At 46.9% G+C, this 17,001-nt stretch overlaps 1 protein-coding gene across 2 annotated transcripts in view; it reads right to left on the reverse strand.

Moving 5' to 3' along the window:
* LOC138582988 (monocarboxylate transporter 6-like) overlaps nt 1-17,001 on the reverse strand; it is an 863,635-nt gene that overhangs the window by 723,266 nt on the left and 123,368 nt on the right. Inside the window, exon 2 of one of the 2 annotated variants that reach the window (XM_069654832.1) lies at nt 10,179-10,251. The exons of the other annotated variant lie outside the window; for it this stretch is intronic. The gene's annotated coding sequence lies outside the window, so the exon portion shown is untranslated. The remainder of the gene's footprint in view (nt 1-10,178; nt 10,252-17,001) is intronic. 2 annotated transcript variants of the gene reach the window in all.

The following is a 17,001-nucleotide window of genomic DNA, read 5'->3' on the forward strand; positions in this document are numbered from 1 at the left end:
TGCAACTCTACTTTATGTGAAGATGTGAATCTCCAAGTCTATTTGTGCTTAGGTCTCACTTTGATTACACATGATTGAATACGTGTGACATGACTAAATAACTTAATGGGTACTATACACAAAAAGAGTACCCCCCCTTAAACCTAGTTGTCAGAGCGAACCCACTTGTGTACTTCTTCCTCAGCGTGCGGAGCTGGTCTCGAACCTCCCGTTCCACCGCGCCCGCGGCATCAGAACTGTGCCCAGGGCCGTATGGTGCGGAGGCTCCGGCACCGACGAGCGGGAGGATTCCTGCGACGTACGCGGCCGCACCTCTGAGAAACAGCACACACCGCCCGCCGGAGCAGGGCGGTGAGGAGCTGCACTACACCAGCTGCTCCTGCAGTTTTTCGACCTGGATACTAAATACTCCCGGCCACCCCCGGACAAAGCCAAGGCACACGGGCCTGAAGCCCCCCCTTCAATATAAAAGGGGGGGGAGGAGGAGAGATGAAAAATTTTTTAAAAAATAATAATAATAAATAAAACCAATAGAGGAAATAACCAACGGATCTCCATGTGACCCATCCCCAACGAGTCAGCCAATGCAGGACTAGTCAAGCAGCCCAGTACAATACAGCCTCCCCACGCCCCACGTGGGAATTGGGCCTTATGGACTAGGAACAGGACCCAGCTCCTACAAACGCTTATGCCCCCCCCCCCTGGTGTGAAGCAAGCACGGACCGCCACACCACTGAAGTGGGGAGTGGAGTGCCACAACTGACTTGATATTTGGACCTCCCATAGACGCCCCGGAGCACCGTAACCCACCCTAGTCCAGCGTTTTCAAAGTTCTGGACGGTTGTTGTGCCACAGATCCACGGGCACCCCAAAATAACTCACAAGTGACTTGGACCAGAAAAACGGCTCCTTACACATAGCCAGAGAATAAGACGGTGACCCGGCAGGTCCCCTCCACGAGAGGCAACCGGAGGTGGATCTCTACCCTGAGGTCAGGGCCTCCAACACCACAGAGAGCCCATAGACCCCTCTAAGCATCCCATCATCCGTACAACCGACTGCGCATCGATCCTTGTACTAAGGGCTATCTTGATAGACCCGAACCACATAATGCCCAGAGGGTAAGGTCCCCGACCCAGGGGCGCGTGCCTCCTCTGAGCCAATAACTATTCTATGGACGTAAAAAGCAGGCTAGCCAGATACGCTTACTCCCCATCCCCATCCAACCTTGAATATAAAGTCACAATGTCAACAGACACCGTGGAAGCGGGAGCAGCCGCCACCAAGGAGGACATCGCTGCACTGCTAAGCGAAATAAAAAATATGGGAGCCAATCTGGGCGGAAAGATGGATAAGATCACGCAGAGAATGGACAACATTAAAGAGAGACTGGAAGGTGTGGAGAAAAACCAGGCCTCAATTGACACCCTTGAGACCCAAATGGACATGAAAATTCAAAATGATGAACGGAGGGAAGAGAAGATACGCTTGAAAATGGATAATTTGGAAAACAGAGAAAGAAAGGACAACCTCAAATTTTTGGGAATTCCAGAATCCGACGGAGAAACGGAGGACTCACTTAAAACCACAATATCATATAAATCCTAATGGCGGATGAGGAGATAGACGAACCCAAGACGGAGCGGATCCATAGGGCAGGCGGACCCCCTAGTGGACCGCGCTCCGTCCTTGCAAGATTCCACAGATATCAGGACAGGAGTAGGATCCTAGCCAAGGCCCGATCTGGATACTCGCTCTCGCTAGGAGGTGCCCAAATCACTATATTTCAGGACCTAGCCTCCCTCATGCTGGCACTGAGGCGCCTCTGCAGCCCCCTGACCAAGTGGCTTAAGGAAAGGGGCAAAAGATACAGATGGGGATAGCCTTTTTCCCTTAAATTTGAGCACGGTAGCACGAAGATAACCCTTCGGTCCGAACAGGAAATCAAGGACTGCACGGCAGACATTTTGGGAACGGCCCTGGGAGGGGGCGAGGGAGATGAACCTGCACAGGCAGGGATGCAATGGGAGCTCCAGGGTCCTAAGAGAACACGAGTGAAAGGATCAAGGAAATACAGACGACCAAACAATACGCCCGAAAAGTGAATAGAAATGGGATCTGCATAAACCTTGCAAGCTAATGAAATGAAACCTGCGCCCGAAAGATCAGTGAATTGATATCCACAGCCGCAGAGCAAAAGAACCATTGGCACGACTGTGGCTCCCGGTGGGAAGACTCCCTTCTGACGTAGGGAGAAAAATGAACATCTGAAGACTGTGCCTGAAGTCGCACGTAATTTTAAACCTTTGTTTTCTTTTCATGGTTAAATGCGCGTCATATGATGTTGGGGGGGGGACACAAGGGGTGGCTCATTTAGAAGTTATGATTCTATACTCGACAGACCGTGAGATGTCGGTCTCTACTGGTGGTCTGGTACTGGACTGAAAATTTCCATCAAGTCCGAATCGGACGCCACCAAGGTGCCAAGAATGGCACATTGCAAGTTCTTGGGTTCGTTTGAATTCAATCGACTCAGGGAGGGGGGGCTAGAGGGGAAGGAAAATGAGAACCTCAAGATCAGTAGCACTCACATCTTAACGAACCTACAACATCTTTAACGGCGAAAGACTGAAAAATCAAATACCGGTCTGGCCACCTGCAGTGAGCGACCCTTCAAAGATACCCGACGATGGCATCTCCTGATCATCATGAGACAAGGGTCTCACTCAGGGTCGGGACTATTAATGTGAAAGGTCTAAATACACCTACCAAAAGATCCTTAGTTCATAGGGAATTCCGTAGATCCAATATTGACATACTCCTTGTGCAGGAGACTAAAAATGCCAAAGGCGAAGAACGGAGCATATTGGGGAAGAGGGGAGGCCAGGAGTTCTGGGGATCGGGACCGCTCAGGAGAGGTGGGGTTGGAATTCTAATCAGGAAAGAACTAAAATATGACTTGGACAAAACATGGTCTGATATTGGGGGCCGTACTCTCCTCATAACTGGGAAAGTGGCAAAGGTACAGGTAACTATTGCCACTCTTTATGCACCTAATTCTGTACAGACCGCATTCTTCGAGAAGATGATCCCTAAAATAATGTTAGAGGCCACAGGGCATGTCATTCTGGGGGGAGATTTCAACCAATTGGTCGACCCGAATAAATACTGGAAACCGGGTAAACCCGAAACGAAAAATCAATACAGAAGCGACGGCACCGAACTAGCCGTACTGCTGGATCTTTATAACATGAAGGATGTGTGGCGAATTATGCACCCCACTGAAAGCGGTTATACCTTCTACTCAAATCCCCACCATACATTCACCCGTATCGACTACATATACCTCGCAAATGACCTTGCCATCACGACACACCACTCAGACATTGTCCCGATAACTTGGTCCGACCATGATATGGTCCTGGTCGATATCAGCTGGGCAGACCTCCCTTTCACCGGAGGGAAATGGCAGTGTAACGAGACCCTTTGGAAAGATCTCGCTTTCAAAACTACCATGGAGGCGGAAATTGATGAATACTTCAAACTGAACAATGATGGGGAGGTCTCTAAACAGATAATTTTGGGAAGCGGGTAAGGCCACATGGCGAGGTATCCTAATAAGAGAGGGGTCCACCAAGAAAAGGGAGCGGATGATCATAGAGCAGAGGCTATGGACTGAAATATGTCAATTGGAGGCGGAGGTAAGGAACAACCCAGAGGTAGACCTATACAAAATGAGATCAGCCCGGCAAAAAAGAGAAGAACTACGTTTGTTGGAACATGGCCAAGTAGAACGCAAACTGCAGTTCCTAAAACAGAAATTTTATGAAAAAGGGGATAAGGCCGACGCCTTACTAGCAGCCAGGCTCAGAGAACAAAGAGCGGAGCGCAAAGTAACCGAAATACTCCAGGACCCCGTCCTCTCCGCCCAGGCCCCGTGTACTATCCCCGAATCCTTTGCCAACTTCTATGACAACCTATATTCCTCTGAAATAGCTATGGGCCAGTTAGAAATGAACTTGTCCCTATCCCAGATTGCTATGCCTACCATAACGCTTGAAGAAACTGAGCTCCTTGACTCCCCAATCACCGAACTGGAGATCCAAGAAGCAATTAAAAGACTGACGCTGGGCAAATCTCTGGGGGAGGATGGCTACACTGCTGGGTTCTACAAAACCTTTGTCAAACAGCTGACACCCTTTCTAACGGAATTATTCAATGGAATAATAGAGACAGGCGTTGCACCAGACTCCTTCAAAAAGGCGCTGATAACAGTGATCCCTAAAGAAGGAAGAGACCCCAAGTGTTGCGGATCGTATCGTCCCCTTTCCCTCCTCAACCTTGATGCCAAAATCTACGCCAGTGTAATAGCGGCCAGATTGGAAACAATAACCCCGCCTGATCCACCCGGACCAGGTTGGGTTCATATTGGAGAGACAGGGAGCTGACACCATGCGTAAGACATTGCACCTCATTCATGCAGCCCAGCACCTTCCCAACGACCCTGCCCTATTATCAATAGATGCGGAGAAGGCCTTGGATAGGGTTGAATGGGACTTTCTGGGAGCGCTCCTGCAGAAGGTTGGGATAGGTACCGGGATCAGAAAGGTCATAGAACAATATACACATCCCCAAAGGCAGCGATATTCGTTAACAGGGAATACTCCCGATGGTTCGAACTGGAACATGCGACCAGACAGGGATACCCCCTCTCTGAGATCCTATTCGCACTCTCGCTGGAACCCCTGGTGCAAAAAATGAGAGCGGACCCCTTGATAGAGGGGATGCAGCTAGGATAAACAGAATACAAGGTAGCGCTCTACGCAGATGATATCCTCCTTCACGCAACTAATCCCATAGATTCTGTCCCTCAAGCCCTTAAACTAATGGACGAATATGGCCAGTTCTCCGGATTGAAAGTAAACAAGACTAAGTCCATTTTGTTCCCCCTGCCGGGAACTGTAGAAGCAAACGACGCCAGGTTTCGCCTGCTGGGCCCTAAGCTCGAGCATGCTACGTTACAATACCTGGGCATACAAATCACCAAAAACCTGAGCAGCCTCTTTGAAGCCAACTTTCCTCGACTCCTCCAGCGATTCACAGCTGATCTAAAAAAATGGGAAAAACTCACGATCTCATGGCTCGGCCGAGTCAATGCAGTCAAGATGGTATGCCTCCCCCGTTTTCTGTATCCTTTCCAAATGCTCCCGGTGGAGATCCCAAAAGAATTATTTACTGAAGCCAAAAAGGTCATGGTTAGATGCTTATGTCAGGGGAAGAAAGCAAGAATTCCGTACAATACGCTAATGCTTCCCAAAGACAAGGGAGGGGTTGACTCCCTGATCTGTGGACCTATTAGAAAGCCGCCCAGTTGCGTGTCCTGATCCCACACCTCAGGGATCAGAAAAACCTCCAATGGGTCCAAATGGACAATCACTATTTCTCCCCTGCCACAGTATCGGAATGGCTCTGGACCCCGTACCAAAGGGTATATCAAAGAATCGGAGACCACCCTATCTTGAGTACTATTTGGAGCATATGGCGCCCAGGCAAGGAAATGAGCAGAATCACCACCTGGCCATCTCCACTCAGCCATCTATGGTCACGCGGCATGAATAATCATATACCTAACGTAAGTAGGTTCCAGGCGTGGTATGAGGCGGGCCTGGAGCGAGTAGGACAGCTCCAGAAGAAAGATGTGTTCATTTCGTTACCAGACCTGACGGAAGCTTTGGGCATAGGCACTCTCTCCACATTTCAATATATCCAACTGAAAGGAGTTTTAACGGGACTTTACTCCATTCGAGAAACTTCTGGACTCAAAATCAGAGAGGAAAGGCCTCATATCGGTGATGTATCAGGAATTGATAGCGGCAGGTGACGGATCAACGGAACCCCTACGAGCAAGGTGGGAAAAAGACTTTGGAGAAGAAATACATCCTGACCTATTGGAAACCATGTGTAGGGCGGCCTCCAAAACGTCTATATCCAGCCAATACAAGCTTCATGCCATCAAACTCCTGCACAGATGGCAATATGACCCCTTCAGACTCTCCAAAATGTCCCAAACAATGAGCCCAACATGCTGGAGAAAATGCGGGGAAATAGCCAATTACTAGCACACTTGGTGGGGCTGCCCGCACATAAAGGTATTCTGGAATGAGGTCTTGGGGTGGATTAAAGAGAGAAGGGGTTCACAGAGATGCTGATCCCTACTTGATACTTTTTGGCCTGGAAAAAGACGAAGATGAATGGATTAGATTAAAGGGCTTGACCCCCCCACCTACTGTTAGCAGCCAGGGCTCTTCTGGTGATTAAATGGAAGTCTACAATGGTGCCCGGCAAAAAGGAATGGATCAATCTCACCACAAATATCTACCTAATGGAGACAATAACTGCCTCTCTACATGGCAAAGCCGCACAATGTGAAGCTCTATGGATGGACTTTAAAAACAAACATCTTGGGACAGATTCCGAATCCCAATCGGAAGAACTTGCCGAACCATAACAAAAACGCAATCTTTGATAGAAACCATAGGAGGTGAAGTTCCGTTTGATAACCCCAGACCAACCAGCCAATGGAAAAGTGAATAAAACATTATTGAAGTGTTCGCGCTTGTATACTATTCGACAGATGAGTGCTCAATCAAGGAAAAGGGGGCGGGGGGAGTTGGGGTCTTTAAGTTGAGATGGACATACCATGACATAGAACAACCAGATTGACGCCGTAAAGATATTTTGATATAATACTTATTATCTTTTTCGTGCAATCATATAACTATGATGGTGTTAAATGTAACATGTATTCCATCCTGTTTGTTTATTTTGTTAAAAACAATAAAGCCAAAAAAAAAAAAAAAAAAGAAGGCATAACGCTACTAGCCCACGGAACAATCAATGGGGAAGAACTCATCCTAATCAACTCATATGGCCCCAATATAGACAGCTCTAACAACTTTGATTGGGTACAGACACACCACAAACCCACCAGAGATGCCACAATAATTTGGAGCGGAGACTTTAATACACCACTCGACCCAAGCAAAGACAAGACACAGAGAACATCATCAACACCAACCAAAGCGAACTTGCAGATCGAAGAAATATGCAAAGCTTATAACCTCAGAGACATCTGGAGAAACAAACACGGAAACTCCCAAGAATATACGTTCTACTCTTGGGTCCACAAGTCCAGTTCAAGACTTGACTACATATTCGTGTCAGCAAACTCCAAAATCCACGGAGGAGACTGCGTGATCCTACCAAGAACACTCTCAGACCACTCAGCAGTCACCCTAGAGTGCATCACAGCACGAGGTTGGGGCAGCAGACCTCAGTGGAGATTCAAACTCCGATGCCCTCCTGGACCAGGTCTTCGCTGATGAAATGTGATCCGAACTGGTGACTTTTCTCGAAATAAATCGAGGCACGGTGGCGTCAGCCAGCACACTTTGGGAAACACTAAAATACTTTATCAGTGAAGTCAGTCTCGCCAAAGAAAACGTAATTCTAAAATTAATTAGAAGGGAACTGTCAGCCAGTGAAGACCGCTTAAAAAAACTTGAACAGACTCATTACCGCAAACGACCCTAACATGTTGGCGGCCATCAAATTGGAACTGGATACCTTCAGAACCTCGGCAGAAAGTGAGGTAAAATTCCTTGGAAAACACCACAAGAGCTGTAACTACGGTGAGGGACAAAGACCCGGAACACTCCTAGCCAGACTGGTCACGGCGGACAGGAACCCTACAGTAGTCGAATCCGTCCTGACCCAGTCAGGCAACCTGGTCCACTCCAAAGAGGAGATTGTGGAAACCTTTCGTAAGTTTTACCAAAACTTAAAATAACTCCCAATACGCTATGAACCCTGACGAAATAGCACAATACTTGAACTCAATAGAGCTTTACTGGACGGACGCCGAGCTCCGGGAGCCACTGAACGCGCCCATGCTATAGAAGAAATTCTAGAAACAATCAAGACACTGCCGAACACCAAGGCCCCAGGCCCAGATGGTCTGACTGGCGAATTTTATAAATTCTTTGCAGAACTCCTGGCCCCTCTCCTACTTGAAGTATACGAGGAAGCCATCCAAAAAAAACAATTACCACCAACACTCTAAAAAGGCAAACATCCTCCTACATAAACCAGGCAAACCACATGAGGACTGCGCCTCTTACAGACCGATATTGTTAATAAATCTGGACAACAAAATCTTTGCAAAAATTCTTACCAAGAGGTTGCTGCCGTTAATGCCCACACTGGTACTGGCGGATCAAGCTCGATTTGTCCCCGGCAGAAACACATCATTTGGGCTGCGAAGGATGTTCGGGGTGATGGGTGCCCTCAACCCGGATTCTCAGGCGGTAGCAGTTTTTCTAGACGCTGAAAAAGATTTCGACTCCGTTGAGTGGCCCTTTCTCCTCGCTGTCCTCGAACGGATGGGTCTTGGAAAACGATTTATACAACTGATTGCGCTCCTATACAAAAGACCGACATCCAGCATACTACTTGGCAACAAGACCTCTACATAAATTCTTCTACGACGTGGAACAAGACAGGGCTGCCCGCTATCGGCACTGCTATTCGCTTTGGTGATGGAGCCCCTAGCATCGGACCTCAGATTGCATCATTTACACAGAGGCCTTACTTTGGGTCCCCACAAACGTATTCTGTCATTATACGCTGATTATGTCGCGCTTCTCCTCCATAACCCTTGAGAAAATCTGAACCCAGTAATGAGAGTAGAACACTTTGTATACGACATACGCCATCTGGAGGAAAATAGCCAAACGGTGCAGTATCCAGTCTAGGTACTCTCCACTCCTCCCTGTGAGAAGCATACCAGGAATCCCGATCACGTCGGAAAGAGTCTTCCAGAAATGGACAAAAAAGCTACAAATGGACACAAATCGGAGATCTCTTCCCAGAGGGCACATTCATCTCTTTACAACAAACTTGTGGGAAATGGAGCCCCAACGCCCTAGATATTTTCATCTATCACAGAGTTCGACACACCCTTCAGTCCATACTGCCCACATTCCCTCTTCAACCTTCAACCTGGCCTGTGCTACATGGAGTAATACAAGCACAAGGAGAAAGCATTTACAAAGCCCTACTCACTGAAAAATCCTCACACTGCTTAAACTCCTGAAGAAGGGAAAAGTCCCTCAAACTAACGATACCTGCAGAAGACTGGACATACAAACAAAGACTTACCAAAAAAGTGGCAATAAACACAAGATACAAGCAGATACACTTTAATTACGTCCACCAGATGTAACACACACCAGCAAAACTGCACGCCCAGAGAGCAACAATATCTGCTGTATGCGCCCGATGTGGTTACCCAGAGGATGACTTCATTCATCTTGCGTGGTCCTGTCCAGGGATAACGAAGTTCTGGAACTCATACTGTACTGCCAAGACGTTGAAACTAGCTACATCAGGACACTGCCCCTCCATGCCCGACCCTCGGACATCTGGGGCCTCTACAGATCATACCTATTGACAACAGATGAAAAAATGCAATCGCAAAGTCTGGCTATTTCTCAAATTCGGAGTGGATCACCAGAGACTGAACTAACTACACCAGAAGCAATACACCTTGCGAGCTCCTAACTGCTAGCAAACTGACTCTCCGCCTGACAACACACAGGCAAAAGCAAGAAATGGCGGGTGGGGGGGAGGCACACAAAGTGGGGGGAGAGGGCCTGGCGATGGTAGACCGGTGCATGGTCTTGTTGTGTTGAATTTAACCATGTGGACAAAACTATTTTTTTTTTAAAAAAGGTATCATTAGAACACATAAATCATTGCGTATTCCAAGTACAGCATATTTTTAAATTGAATCATGAACATGTATCCGCATCATCCTGTCAATATATAGGTGAATACATACCAAGTTAAAGTTGATCATATCAGTCGAAGTTGAATGTACAATGGTCAGACCAATAAAACAAATGAAAAGAAAACAAAGCAAAATAAGCAATGTATTTAGACATTCCATGATGTGATAAAGAGAAAACTACTTAACAGCATGATTGTGTACCTTGATGAACTATGTCAAGTTCACAAAACAAATGTCCTGCAGGAGAATAAAGCATGCTCTGAAAACTGCTGCTTAAATCTCTACCATATTTTGGTGCATTGAATTCACTTATAAAAACTTCACTTACTTCCTAAATGGCGCATGCACAGTCAAGCGTCCTTCTTATCTGTGTGTATCTGCATAGCCGTAGCATACGAGATCTGAAAGATTAGGATGTATTGCACGAGTGTCAGACTCTACCAGTTTATCAAGCATGGTAAGTTTAAGTTGTATCAGGAGCTGTTAGTTTACTGTAACAACATGTCATCACTGCCATTCGGGAAGACGAATCGCGCATGCGATTATATCTGCCGTTTTTAAGGAGTTGCTATGGTGACCTTCGGCGTCTGTGGCTTGCTCGCCGTAACAAGCAAAAGCCTCAGGCGCCTTACGTCCTGATTCTGTGAAAACAGAAATCAGGACGCATGAGCCACCAGAGACTATATCAGACAAATAATGTTCATCATAAATAATTCAACAGAAATGAAATGTCAAATTTTATGTGTGAGCTGATAAAGTTTCTAGAAATCGCAGCTCCATCTGTCAAGACCCGCCCCTACTTACAGGAACACCCTTAGTTGACAGGACGCAGATGGTGCTGTATGCAGTAGTGACTCGTTAAACTAAATTATCATATAAAGGACATGCTTTTGTAAGGAGCATGCATAAGCAAATCTGAAAAACAACAGTAATATAATCCTAATAAAGCTTATAAGTGCCGAAGTTCATGTCGTTCTGGCTGATATTGTGGAGAATCCATCTATGATGACAATGACGCCCATAGTTACCAGGAGGCGTTTTAGGCTATTAGGGGAAAAACCTAACCTCCTACAATTCAAACCCAAAAGCAGATTTATTCCACCAATCACAAATCCATCAGTGGAAATCTTTCAGAGAAAAGTCATTAAAGATTTTCAGAGATTGAATTACATAAAATCAGCCTATAAAAATCTGAAACCGCATGAATTGAAAATTATCAGGGATCTATACAGCTCGAAGGCGATCACCATTCGTCCGGCCGACAAAAGAGGAGTTTTGGTAATACTTAACACCAATGACTATGAAAGTGGATGCCTTGGTCAGTTGCAAGATTCAGATGTGTACACGGTCTTGGATAGAGACCCTACAGTAGACATTAAACAGAGACCTGAAGATCTGTTAATAGATGCCATGGATCATGAATGGATCCTTCTGAAGTTCCTTCTGAATCAACACCCGCGAATACCCAACTTTTACAAGATCCCCAAGATTCACAAAGATGCTACTAAAACACCAGGCAGAACCTATTGTGGCGGGTATGAATGGTATTCTGCAATCTTTGAGACAATACATAGATTTCTTTTTGCAAACACTCATCCAGCAAACGAGTAAATATATTAAGGATACCACTCATTTTCCATTGAGGAGAACTGAGAGCAGCTGTTTGGTTAGGTGTGACACACCAACCTTTTCTCTTGACTGAGAAAAGGTTTTAACTGGCAGCACAACTGGAGTTGCCTGAAGAGTCATCAAGATGCTACTTTGAATTCCATTGGCTTGTGAGCATCTCAAGGATGCTGCAGGCAATGTGAGATTTCCTCCAATGGCAATACTTTGAGACAGAGTGCAAGACACGGGGCTTAAGCCTGAGGTTCTTCAGGGACTTCCTAATGTGCACTGGAGCAAACCTTTATGAATTGTGCCCCATGTTTTGAACGGTTTAAACAATGTGTTTTTTTGTGTTGGTTCGATGCTTTCTCTTTGAGGCGCAAGCACATATTCCCCAATACCGGATATGCTGTACTTCATTCGCCAGCTGTGTATCTACGCTTAACATGTCTCATCTTGGGAAGCCTGGCCTGCAAAGGCCAAAAGCCTTCTGTTCCTTAAGCCTCAACGTTTTGTCCTTGATCCCAGGTTGGAACCGGTGAAGCCGCCTAAGGTGCATATTTCAGCATTGTACCTCTAATTTACCAGATCTATTTAGGTGACCAGGTGATTACATGATACGAGGTCACCCCTTGTCCAGTCCTGGGATTTAATTTCATAGGTAGGTAGGTAAGTAAGTAAGGACCCCACACGGGATGGGCAGGGAGGGACACAAAGCTGCTAACCTGAACATCGCCAACTCAAGGTGGGGAAACACGCCTGCATCCGTTAGGAACACATACCACTAGAGTAATAAAGAGGAAAACTGCCACTCCTTAACGTGCCGGCCAACTAGGTGGCCAAACAATTCCAATTACACAGGATAAAAATAGATGTTGAGCGCAGAAACGCAAAGACAAAGAGGTAAGGAAAACCTGCTAACCCAATTCTAAAACCTCAACTTTCCACATACACTTCTCATACAGAAACTCACACAACCACTTCTCTGCACAGCAATCTGCATCGTACTTTACCACATTGCAACAACAGACTAACAACACATAACCCGGCACAATAGCACATGGAAATTCGCACCGAACCGAAAACCGCACTGAACTCAGCGAACGGTGCAAACCAAACTGAAGCTGCTAACAGGACATCACACCTCTCATTTTTCTATTGCCACTACACCCTACTAACCACCCTCCCACACCCGCCTTTTTTCACACCCTCCTTTTCAGATTCACCAGAGCGCCTGGGGACCACTTCGGTGGGGACAGTGCATGGTACAAATACTGTTAATATTAACATTATTTGGAAAACACCACTGAGAAAGACCCAAAAGACCTGGTGCATGCACTTAATCTGCCTGCTTCCAGGAATAATGCTCTGGGCCATACCCCTTTCAAAGCTGGAATTGCACAAAGGCAAATGCTCCAACTGCAAAATATTGTGTCAAGGAATTGGAGGTGGACTTACCTTCCCTTGAACCTTGGGTCCAGTCTCATTGCTAGCAGATTAACAATTGAAATTACCTCTAAAATGTCCATAAAGCAGGGAGCAAACCTAGGATGAAACCCAGGTGTACACCATATGTCTGGAGTAACTAACGCAAATGTCTGACTAGCAGTTTATGAGCGAAAAGCTCCTTTAAAGAAATGCATTTATACTGTTCTCTGTGCTGCCCTGGGTTCTGGTTCACAGTTGTCGGGGTGGACTAGGTAGGTCCCCTTTATTCCCAAGGGATTTATGTTGCACACACCATACAGAAAGATTCAATATTAAAAACTGTAAATGCAACACGAACACAAGGTCATGCAGGGGGGTGCTTTTTTATGCAGGCATTCTAAAATGGCAGGGACATTCTTGATGGGAAAGAGAACTAGTTACTTAGAAATAAGGTTGTACGAACATGGTAAGGTCCATAGTCTTTGCAAGGGAACAGGTGCTATCTAGCCCTTTGGATTAAAATCTTTAGAGGGGATTAGTCATTTGGCTGGTGGTAGTAAACCTAAGGTCCGAGGCCAGAGTCTGACGGTTAAGTATTTTTCCAGGTCGGGGTTGGGGGGGCGTGGCTAGACAGCCATGCAGTATGTCACATCCTGGAGTTGCTCCTGCAGATCTGACATTGATCCCGAGTATTATGGTGGCTATACCGTGTGCAGATGCCAGCAGAAATACCATTGGGGGCATGAAGGTGCAGTGCACAGGCTGGTGCTAACTTGAATATTGTAGAGAGAACAGCTGCGAAAAGCGGACTGCAAGAAGTTTCTGTCCTGGGGAAGCTAATGCACAGGCAAGATGGCAGCGTGGAGAGAACAAAGGAGAGTGTGAGCAAGCGGAGCAGAGAAGAGCCCTTGCTGCTGTCAGGGAGCAAACTGAGCCGTAAATGCACAGCCGGTAGCAGGGTAAAACCTGGGGCAGATGGTGTGAATCAGCAAGAGGCGAGAAGCGGGAAGTCCACAGAGCCTGCAGAGCCCATACAGCTGATCCGAAATCCAGGCAACGATCGGACTGACAGCCCTTGAAGCTGCAGATGAGGAAGCAGGGCTGCTGCCCCAGAGCAAGTATACCAGTAAGCCCCTCTCCAAGGCTACAGCAGTAGCAGGGGTGGTTGTACTAGTGTGTGTATAATGTGGGCTGTAGAAGCAAACATCGGACTAGGGGAGGGCGGAGACTATCGAGGCAGACAGACCCAAACAAAGGGGCATGCAGGCCTGAGCCACACTAGAAGAGACCTTCCCCCTGAAGGAGACTCGTTGTCATGAACCGTCGGACGCACCCCTTTTGGACTGCCAGGTCCTTAACACATTGGGGCTTACACTCTGCTGTACTTCCAACATGGCCATTAAACACAGAACGCGGTCTACCAGCTTTCACGTCAGACGTAGCACGTTCTATAAAGAAGCCACCCCCTCCCCCCGCGGCCCTGCGCATCTCAACCATGCTGATTGCTGTGGCTAGACGTGTGCTCTGTAGTTCGCCTTCGCTGAACTCTGTTTCCTGGTTCCCGGAACCCCGCTTCCTCCTTCTATCCTCCTTCCTCCTTATCGTGTCTTGCATCCCGGACTCTGTGTACCCGCCTCCGAGTACACTCCTTCGTTTCCTGGAGTTTCCTATTGACCCTGGACGTAGAAGCTGAACGAACGCTGGATCCCGAAGACGCCCGTACGGGGTTGTACAAAACCCGAACCGTACGGAAGAAGACTCCTTCCAAGAATTCCAGCAAGCATCGAACTCAGGTGAGAAAGGGGGAAACCTGTGACAGATTGAGACACCACCTAACTGAAGTCAATACGGACATGGGGGCGGCCGTTCAAGGTCTTATGCGCGGCATGCAAGAACTAACGACCGAAGTACAAAACCTAAAAGCAGAGAATGCCGCATTAAAACAATTAGTCGTGTCACGTGACTCCGCTACGAAAGAAAGCGTACTATTGGGCGGCATTGTTGACAAATACGATGGGTCTGCAAAGACCTTTGTGGATTCCTTGATTCCTGTTTAGTCCACTTTACCTTTAAGCCCTATTATTTCTCTACTCCCAGGGCTAAGGTGGGATTTATTATTTCGAACCTTTCCGGGAATGCATTAACCTGGGCCACACCTTTAGTTAATGCCGGAGATGCCCTCCTGGATGATTATGACGGATTCATTCAGGCTCTTAAGACCATGTTTGACCGCCCAGAACACGTCTATAGTGCTCAGGAATGTCTACTTGATTCCCAACAAGGCTCCCAGGACATGCATACGTATGTAACACGGTTTAAACAATTGCTAAACAAGCTGATTGGTCCTCAGAAGCCTGCTTCACTCTTTTTCGAAGAGGGGTAAATGAAGACATCAAGGATGAACTAGCCAGAGGGGCTCGCCCAAGTTCATTCTAAGCCCTTATGGATCTCGCTCTGCAGATTGATTTCCGCATCCAGGAAAGGAAGGCAGAGAAAAGGAAGACCAAGATGCCCTTCCAGAAAATCCCTAAAGAGACCTCCTCGAAGTCTGATTCTATTCCTGCCCCTAGTAACAAAACCGAACCCATGCAACTAGGGGCTTTCCGTCGACCCATATCCCCCCAAGAAAGGATGCGAAGGATCCATACGGGGTTATGTATGTATTGTGCCTCGGACAAACATTTAGTGAGAGAGTGTCCTATAGCCCCTCCACGGCATTCGGAAAACGCCAGCTCCCGAACCTAGATGGAGCACAGTTTCGGGAGAGAGACGTTTGCTCCACATCTATTCCATCCTTGAACTCTCCTGGACAAAACAATCTGGTAATATTACAGGCCTTTCTATCGCCATACAAGAAGGAAACCTACCCCATTTTAGCATTGGTGGATGGTGGAGCTATGGGGATATTCATAGATCAAGATTGGGTCTTTAAACACCACATTCCATATGAAACCAGAGATATCATGCAACCTGTCGAAGCAATTGATGGAAGACCCCTTTCTTCAGGACCCATAACCCTTCAAACCAAGGAACTGGAGCTCGCAATACACCACCATCAAGAGAAGATAAAGTTTGACATCATAAAGTCTGCCCATTACCCAATGGTTTTGGGTATGCCCTGGCTACAAAGACACAACCCAAACATCAATTGGGCAGCAGGTTCCTTGTTCCTGGGTTCCGAACATTGCATGTCTCATTGCTTACTTCTGGATTCCGCCCCGATACCTTCGGAAGGAACTTCGGCATACCATCAAGGCCCGCTTACAATCTCAAATATCATCCAGGTTCCTAAAGTCTATCAGGAATACGCTGATGTGTTCTCTTCTGCCATAGTTCAAGCCTTACCTCCACATAGACCCGAAGACTGTGCTATTGATACTGAACCTTCAGCTGTGATTCCCTTTGGAAGGATATTCATCTTATCCGAACCTGAGAAAAGGGCCCTCCGTGAATACCTAGATACTAACCTTAAAAATGGCACCATACGACCATCCAAATCTCCAGCGAGAGCCCCACGGTTTTTTGTTCCAAAAAAGGATACCTATGAGCTCAGACCCTGTCTTGATTATCGAGGTTTAAATCAGTGCACCCTGAAAGATCGCTATCCATTGCCCTTGATCTCAGATATCCTGGAAGCAGTAAGAGGAGCCGTAATCTTCACTAAATTGGATCTCAGAGGTGCCTACCATCTGATCCGTATTATAGGAGTCGTTGAATGGAAGACAGCCTTTAGAACACCCTTTGGTCACTTTGATTATTTGGTCATGCCCTTTGGACTTGCAAATGCCCCAGCGGTCTTCCAACGCTTCATGGATCTGGTGTTTTCAGATATGCTATTCCTCTTCGTCATAGTGTATCTGGCCGATATCTTAATATTCTCTAAGGACCATCTTAAGCATGAGGAGCATGTTAAGGCAGTGTTACAACGGCTACGTGAACACAAGCTCCTGGCTAAACCTGAGAAGTGCCTTTTCCATGTCTCTACTGGTCACCATCTAGGATTTGTCCTTAGCCCAGAAGGTATTGGAATGGATCACTCCAAGGTAAAAGCCATACTATCCTGGCCTGTTCAGACTACCGTGAAACAAATCCAATCCTTCCTGGGGCTTGCTAAC

The sequence above is a fragment of the Ambystoma mexicanum genome, chromosome 3q, assembly GCF_040938575.1.
Source record: "Ambystoma mexicanum isolate Mex_15411 chromosome 3q, UKY_AmexF1_1, whole genome shotgun sequence".
Lineage (NCBI taxonomy): Eukaryota > Metazoa > Chordata > Amphibia > Caudata > Ambystomatidae > Ambystoma > Ambystoma mexicanum.